This window comes from Poecilia reticulata, chromosome 21, assembly GCF_904066995.2.
Source record: "Poecilia reticulata chromosome 21, P_reticulata-male-v2, whole genome shotgun sequence".
NCBI classification, from domain to species: domain Eukaryota; kingdom Metazoa; phylum Chordata; class Actinopteri; order Cyprinodontiformes; family Poeciliidae; genus Poecilia; species Poecilia reticulata.
In genome coordinates, this window is record NC_088850.1 from 13,865,200 (window position 1) to 13,874,426 (window position 9,227).

A 9,227-nucleotide genomic window follows, 5' to 3' on the forward strand; every position below is an offset into this window, starting at 1 on the left:
AATCATCATCTGACAAAATGATTTTCTTCTGCAGGTTTGTGTGTTCTGATGACTTTATTTCAAAACTTTATTCTCTTCTGCTGCTAACCTTTATACTGATACTAAAATCTGACTGAACCATATTAAAATTTGTGGTTCATATGTGACAAAATGCGCAAAAGTTTCACAAGGTACTCAGAAGGTTAAGTTGGATCAGTTTTGGCTCAATTTGATAGCTTTGAAATCTTCTGTCACTGAATGTGGTTTTGTGTCTGACTGCGTGTGTGTGTGTTTGCGTGTGTGTGTGTTGTAGTAAGAGGAAAGAGCAAGAAGCAGACTTTCACATTGGGAATTTCACCATCTTCTGCTTCACCCCCCTCCCCTAAAAAAAAAAAAAAAAGACCCCAAACCTCATGAGATTCACAAACACCTGCTTCCACTCTCTGAGCTGACAGCTGCCTCTGTGTGTGAGCGTGTGTTGAGAAGATGGTGGTGTATTGACAAAAACAATATAAAATTATAACAATCCACTAACATCATAGTGGATTGGGAAATGTTTTTCAAAGATAACTTGTGGGAAAAAAAAAAAAAAGCTTAAACCTCCCAGACGATTACTACAGGTAATGCGGTAAAAGCTTAAGAAAATTCAAGATTTTTGTTAAACAAACAGCCCCTCATAACTGTCACTTTTCGAAAAGGTTCGGATGATGACGCAAAACATCGTGACCTTGGCCACGGGTCGCCAATGTGGCAGAAAGTAATCTCACATTTCAGTTGTTCAGGTGTTTCTCAATTAAATGGACTCAAGTCAAAGCAGAAGTTCGCTTTCACTACTATTGCTTTTCATTCCATCCTCCTTTCCCTTTTCAAATCAAACATGTCTGTCGCAAGCAGATTGGCTCATAAATTCAGTTTGCGTGTCACAATAGATTTATAGTCGGATGTTGCAGAAATGGCAGGCTCCTGGGCACAAAAAAAAAAAAAAAAACAAATAAAAAAACACACTTGTGCCATGTATTCACAAGGTAGGGCTGTAGTGCCCCCCGTTCCTGCAGAGCAGACTCTGGGCTGATTTCTTCCTTCCCTGGCTAATGTTGTGGTCGCAGATATTCAGGCGAGGGCAGCCGCTCCCTGCTGGCAGCGGTCAAGTAGGAGGGCCGGGCAGGAGCTGGCCAAGCCTGATAACTATATGCGCTCTTCCATGTCTCAGAGACGGGGAGAAAAAACACAAAGAGGTCAAAGCACAAAAACTAGATGAAAAGGACCAAAACAAAAAGAAACAAAATGGATGGTCAGTTGGTTTTTCTGTACTTTTATTCTTTGAACATTTGCGTGAAAATTATGCCCTTCATATTAGTGAAATCTTCCACTGAACATCAATTAGATGTTTTTTGGGAAACTTTGCAGTGAAATACATAAAACATCTGGACATCCAATTGTTGCAACTGTTGAGTGTGAGATTTTTTATTTTTTATTTTTTTAAACGTGCACAAAATGTAATTCTCCATCAACACCTTAATTCTTGATCATAATCCATAAAAAACCAAAAGTTTTAAGACTTTTTTTTAAAAGAGTTAGACGTATACATCGTTTTGCTAGATTTAAAATTGACTGCTGTTTGTTTTTTTTACTTAAATATGCTTAATTAGAGGAGAAACAGAGATCCAAACTTTTCACTTCTTGAAAAAAAAAAATCATGAAGTTTTGTATGCGAGGATTATGATGTCTGGCTCTGTCTCTCTGCAGCCGTTCAACATATGGTTTCAAAACCCGTGATCATGTGAGTGTTGTTAAAATATTTAAGAGATACTTGACATTTTTCATAGAAAATGTCAAGCCTATTGTGAAGTCCTTTTAAGTCTTAGAAAGATGACATCAATGTAATAGCTGTCGTAGCTCATTTCAAGCGCTGCAATTTCCGAGATCCTCAAATTGAACCAAATTCAATCATGGACTGCTTCATTTAATGAGCTGTTGAGTAATTGCAAAATATTTTCGCAACTTTCCAGAGAACTAAACAAACGAGAGATTTTCAGGCATAGTTTCAACATTTGTAAGGCAGGGTGCGTGAGGCACACATAGGAGAACAGAAACCTTCAGCAGTTAGTTTGCTTTCCTTAATTTTAAAATGCTGGAAACCTGACTTTTGGGTTGGTTTGTACTGTTTCTAATGTCTGTTTAACATTAGAAACAGTCTAATGTTTCATGCATTCTGTGAAAAGTGATCAGTTCTTGTGAAACAAATGAGCTTTTAGCGGATCCACACAAATGCCAATTTTGCATGATTTTGTAAATAATGCCAATTTAATGCAAATTTGGGATTTTTAATGGACTTTTAGTGCAACTTTGCATTAAAAGTGTCATTATTTACCGAATGGCACTTCATTACAATTGTCATAAACATTCATAAGGACTCCTTCATGTTCATAACAGGTGTTATGTCATGTTTATGACAGTGTCATGTCAGTCTTAGGCACACGCCTTCAAATAAAGTGTTACCCTCTATTTTTTAATAGATGAGAGTATTTTTTTTTACTTTTCCAGACTGCTGGCAAATAAACAAGTACTAGCACACATGATTTTATGAATCCATATAGAATCATACAGTAATCTATGTATTTGAATAAAAAAATATAAATCAAGTTGCAAAAAAAAAAAAAAAAGCAAGAAGCACAAATCTGTCTCCTAAAATTCCCCAAACTTTGTGCCAGATTTAAAGAAGAACCAGAGGTTTTGATTTGTTGGCTGTGATGATGATGATGATGATGATGATGATGATGATGATGATCAAATTTGCTACATTTCAAATTCCAGGTAAAGTAAAACAAGAAAGTAAAACAAATATACAGTAAATAAAGAAAAAAACAAACATGAATAATGAAAGGTTTGGTGAGCATGAACATATTTTACTTATATTTGAAGTAGGACAATATAAGAAACTACGTTTGGGTAAAGAAAGTGTTTCAGGCAAGATGATGAAGATGATACAACGTCCCTGTTTGATTGCAACCATTGCACACGGATAGTGCATACTGTAATTTAATTCCAATCATACAGTCCACATGCATGCACTCTCACACACACACCACTTTATTGCACAGATATGCACTGTAACGTGGATTGAGAGTGACTAAGGGGGGAGGTTATAAGCACACACACACATACAGAAAGGAAGAAAAGGAGATACACACATGCACTGATGTAAACATGTACACACAGTGAGTGGTGCTGAGGAGATTAGACTGCTGCGTAACAGTTTGGTCCGCTCAGATTTGGCTGCCTTTCGTTTGGCCGTTTGTTTGTTGTTCTTTCAGGAGCAAAAAAAATGGCTAGATCAGTGTGCCTGCTGCAGATAACTCAAAAACAACTGCAAACATTTCAGAAAGTGGGTCAGGGCTGTCCAAGGGGTGCCAACAGTGTCAAAGAGCAAAGAAGAGATGTTGGGGTTGACTTAAATCGGTGGATGCACACCAATAGTAGGTTTGTTTACATTTACGTCTGTTAAGATTAAGAAAGTCACTGAAAGTGAATGGTACATTTAAATCACGACAATATTTCACAGATACACTTTAATGTCAAAAGTATTTACTTGTATGCCTTCACACACACACAGACACACGTATATAAACTTAAAATATGTGACTAATAATCGTTCATATTTTACTTTGATGTTGCTCCACATCTTCTTAAATTTGATCAATTTTCCCCTCATTTTTCGATCCAAAAACTTGTCAAAAAGTCTGAAATGTTACGCTACGCTGAGGCAGTAGGATTTTTGGTACTTATGTCAGTATGGAAAATAAAATCAGCGTCTGTAGAATTTCCTGGTAGATGATTGTATCAACTGCAGACTTCAGAGAAAACAGTGGATGATCACCATGAGATGACAGAGCATCTTAGACGACCTCTTACTGTGAAGACATCAGATCGGACTTCTACTCACCTTTCTGGGAATATTAGTGAGTAGAGAACTCTGCGAACAACCAGATTCTTTAGTAATCACCTTTTGTGTTTTAACCCTCTTTGTTGACAGTGTCGTGACTGTCTTCTGGACCGCTGTCTAGTCAGCAGACTTTTGCGTGATTGTGCAACCTACTGATCTGGACTGAGAGATTGTCTAAAGGCTTAGAAAGTTTTGTGTTTATTGGCCAGTTAGGATTTGACATCACAAGTTTCTGATTTCTAGCTTTTTCCACAATATTCCAGTTTCCTAAGAGACTTGATTCTTGGTTTTCACTAATATACAAGCCACAGTCATCAAAATGACAGGAAATAAAGACGTGAAACATTTCACTCTATGCAAATTAATTACCGAAGATTCGAGAGGAAACGAACACAAACTCCTGCTGTCACATTACACAACTGCAACCTGTTGTGTTCAAAAGTGGAAGGTGTTCAGTGCTTTGAGACAGTTGGGTAAAATCAAACAACCACCAAACAGGACACATAACTTAAAACATCAAGACCAGGTCAAAAAAAAAAACAATAACTCAAGACAGATTTTTTTTTTTTTTTAAGTTGTAATAAGGGATAAGATGAGAAAGATTTCTCCTTGGCCAGATGGATGGCATTGTGGCACAACAGTACTCAAATGCCAGCAGGATAAAGATGAGACACTTAAATAATTAAACGATTAGATCAAGTCTTGACCCATGTGTTTACACTTGATTTTTATATAGGGGTGTTAGAGTCAAAGGGAGTTGGATACAAATGCATGGCGCACATTAAAAGTTTTCAAATAAAAAAATACTGACAACCATTGCATGCATCATTTTCCATCCACTTCCCTGTAATGCAATACATGTTCACATAACGCACAAAATCCCCAAGCGTATACACAAAACTACATGGCTTTAACATGACAAAGTAAAAAAAAATGTATAATGTATATTTTCAGAGGCGCGCTCATTTGTTTCAACACCTTCTGCATCATCTGGTTGTAACCAGCGAGTGCCCATGTAGTTCTTGTAACGCAGAGCGTGATGTCTATGGTCTTGAATCCCACTGTGTCGTGAGCTAAAAAGAGTTTTGATGAAGAACCACAAACAGAATTGAACACACATCCTAGCCCTCTGGTGTTGAATGTGCGGTTGAGTTTCTCAGCTAGGTTTCTGTTTTTCCCAGTACGGCCCTTAAAAAAAAAAAAAAAACCCAACATACATGCACACTTGTGGCAGACACTTCCCCCTAAACCTCATTCTGTCTGCTTTCGCACTGGTTAAGGTTCCATCATTTACACTCAAAAAAAAAAAAAAAAAAAGAGAAGTTTTTTTATTTTTTTTTATAAAATTTTGGAAACTTCTCAGCAGAAAGTGCACAATCTAGTAGATGATGCGTACTATAGGGTATAAGTGTTTGGTCATGCATGCATGCGGTTGTGGGTGTCGATTCGCAGCAAGTTTGTTTGGGTTTTGGATTGAGGGACAATCGTGTGGTGACGTTTTTTATCTTAAGGTTTTTTTTTGTTTTTTTTTGTTTAGACAGACTCACAAGTGTGCACACGTTTATTTTACACAAATTGACATGTTTTCCCGCTTAGGCTTGGTCCAGCTTCCCCATTCACCTGGGTAAATAGAGCAGAAGGAAGAGCCTTTCAATGGAGCCCACCACACATAGACACACACACGCACGCGCGCGCAGTCAAGCAAACCCCCCCCACCCCTCTGACCACCACTTCCCACCTCTGCAGCAGTGCACCAATAGACACTTAAATTCCTCGTCATTTTTTTACATCCAAACACACACATCTACTCTCCTTTCCTTTCTTCTGTCCACTTTATTGTTGCCTCTAAGTGATTCTGACATGTTAATTCACGGGGCATGATCATGCCCGATTGCCTCAATTTATAACACAGAAACCCCCATCCCTAAGTAAATCGGCTCTCCATCCCCCTCCTCCGCAGCCCCTCCTGCCCTTGGAGGCAATAGAGTGAAAGTTGTGCATTTGACCATGTTTAGTGGGCAGCAGTGGGCATAAATTGTGCCAACAAGATGACAATAGGCAGACCTCAGGCCTGTTTGTGGTCTGCGGTCCAAAGAGAAGCACCGGCTGGAAAAGCGGACTCACGTCTATGAGCACGCCAAGAGGCACGCACGCTTTCCCCTTTGTGTGTGAAGACACCTGTTACGAAACAAACGTGACGGAGGCATCGCTGCCACGTTCTGACATCATCCTCAGTTCAAACTTAGACAGCTGAAGCAGGCAAATGTTCTGCTGTGGGGTCAAGTCCATGTTTGTGTGATACAACTGCCAGAGAAGACATATGGGCAGGAAGGAAAGCTCCCGATGGACAAAAAAACAAAACAACAACAAAAAACAATTCAGCTGCTGATGGCAGGATGCAGTTTCTGCAACACAGTAATTGTGGAAAAACAATCTGACAATTATTTCTAAATTGACTAGGTGTTTGGCCAGTGAAATGTCAAAAATACTTTACTGCAACTTCAGTGGTCTTTACTTCTCTACCCTGTTCTGTTTTGGCCTGAGGCTTTTTTCATTCCGTCATCTCTGGTGCATTTCACCAACAATCAGGGAAGGGTGCTGAAGTCCAACAAAATTTATTTTGTCACAACTTCCATAATTTAAGAAAACTTTCTCTGTTCATTAAAGCTTTCTCCCCCTTCCCCAATGTTGACATCTTGATGCCACTGGCAACTAAATCAAATGACTTATTGCTTGGGCCCTTGGGGGTTTTAAAAATTAATTTCTAAATAATCAGATTTGACCTTTCCCTTACAAAAATGACTGAGACACCTCCAGCCTGTCACAAATGACAAACAGCACATTCTGTCATGCGGAAACCACAAACATCAATATATTTTATTGGGATTTTATGTGATAGATAGACCAACACATAGTTGTGAATTGGAGATATAAAGACCAAGGAACACACAAGACAGGTCAGTTATAAAGTTGTAGGTTACTCTTAACGAGGGTTTTAACATAAAGCAATATCCCAGAGCTTTGTTCAGTCCATTATCTGAAAATGGAAATAATGTGGTACAGCTGCCAGGACTTGGTTACCTAGCTGAAAGGAGAGGCCAGAAGAACTGAATCTTTACCAGAGAAGCTACCAAGACATGATGATGTAGCACTCATCATGTAGTGAGAAGGTTGAAATTATGCACTGCTATGGGGGTCGGGGCTGATGGTAAAAAGCTATTTACCAGTAGGAATCTCAAATTTGTGTTGTTTTACAGATTTTGCTTCTGGGAAAGCATTGTTTACAACCTGCTTTCCACCTACTTCCTTATTATTCACATTCTTCTGTCGTCTTTCTTTTGACAAACACAACACCTGTTCACACATGTACAAATATTTTTCTACCTCCACACGTACATAAGTGCCTCAAGCAGATTTATTTTGGAATGTGACGGAGCTTGATTTGTTCTTAAACTCCACTATTGCTTAGTAAAACCTTCTCTTTTTTCACCAGGCAAAACATTAAGAACAGCCTCTTATGTAGAACATTAGCATGAACGCGCTAATGCACTTCAAAAGGGAGAGAGAGGAAGACGACAACTACATTTACTAACATACAACGAGCTATGTATTCAATCAGCAAAACAATGACAAAAATCCTTAAAAAGATCCTTTAGTTTGTGCTTAACATAATAATAAAAAAAACAAATTAAAAAAAAGACCATGTTTTGAGATGTAGCGTATTTTGATAAATGTTCCAATAATTTTCTGGACCAAAACAGAAAGCCATAAGGATAGAAGAAGGCTCTGGTTTAGTGACTTTAAATTGAATAAGTTGGAAGGAAAGAGTAGTGTAAAGCTGTTGAAAAATAATATTTTACAAACTGTGTATTCTATAGCTCTCTCTGTCTCTCTCTCCAAAACCGTGACAATGCGATTTCCTACGAGCCCCTAAGGGGACATGGAGAAAAAAAAAAGGAAAGAAATCCCGACTTATTCTCTCGAGATCCCGACTTATTATCTCGAGATCCCGACTTTCGAGATAATAAGTCGGAATTTCTTTCCTTTTTTTTTTTCTCCATGTCCCCTTAGGGGCTCCGTAGTTTCCAACCATCGCGCCGCGAAATTCAACAATCCGTATTTCTCCCCAAACCCTCTGCTAGCACTTAACAACAATTCATAGGCGGAAGTAACAGCGCTGCCCACCGCAAATAATGATCCGGGCAGAACACGGTGCACTACATAATTAAACATAATTTAACGAAGCTTCGAGGCAGACACATTTTCCTCGAGGAAGAGGAATTTTAATAATCAAGGTACTCTAATTATGCAAGGAATCGTTTCAGCTCTAGAGTAATGCACACTTGCTGAATGGTCATTTGGATTTCAGATGACCATTAATACTGCTTAGGCTTAAACACAAATTAAAAAAAAAAAATTCTATCTTGTTCAAACTTTATATAAAAATTAGACATTTAGCTTTTTTCAGACCTTTTTTATTGACTGCAGTTACTTATCAGAAGTTAAATAATTTCCCAAACTTCAGACCTACATGATGTAACTGTATATATATATATATATATATATATATATTTATTTATTTATTTATTTATATATTTTTTTGGGAGAATTTGTTGATTTCTCAAACCCCTAGCTGTTTGCGGAAGATGGTCCCTCGTACTGAGCAACGCCATGCTGGAGTTTTTCCTCTCCACTGTTGCAACGTGCTTGCTTGGTATGAGGGATTGATGTAAGGTCAAAGACACAAAGTAGCCATTGTCTACTGTCACTACATGCAATCTGCCAGGTTTTCTTAGACATGAAACATTTTAATGTAATTTGAATAATCAAGCTTGGATCAATTGTAGTGTATGTGTACTTGAATTGACGTTACTCATTTTGTGTGTATAGACCAAACTTGAATTGAAAATACTATTATTTAAGAGCAACAATGCAGACAATGCTCCTGCTGTGTGTGATTAATGCTCCTTTAACTCTTTTCTCTCAGATTTTACCGTATGTCTTCAATATCTGAGAATTTTTCAAACTTCCATTGATTATGAAGTGATTATAATTCAGTTGCACAGTGTAAATGCTGTGAAAAGATCACAATTGAAAGAGTGGACCAACCTGATTTAATCCTGACCAGAGATGCATCTCCTCTTCTCTCTGTTGTTGAGCCAAAATGATGAAACTCAGAAGCTTAACAAATCAGCCTGCCCTGCTTAGATCTAGCAATAAAAAAATAAAAGTCAGAATGAAACTATTTATGTGTGTGTATGCATATATGAATGCGCTTTGACAGTCTGATGATTAATAATCAGAA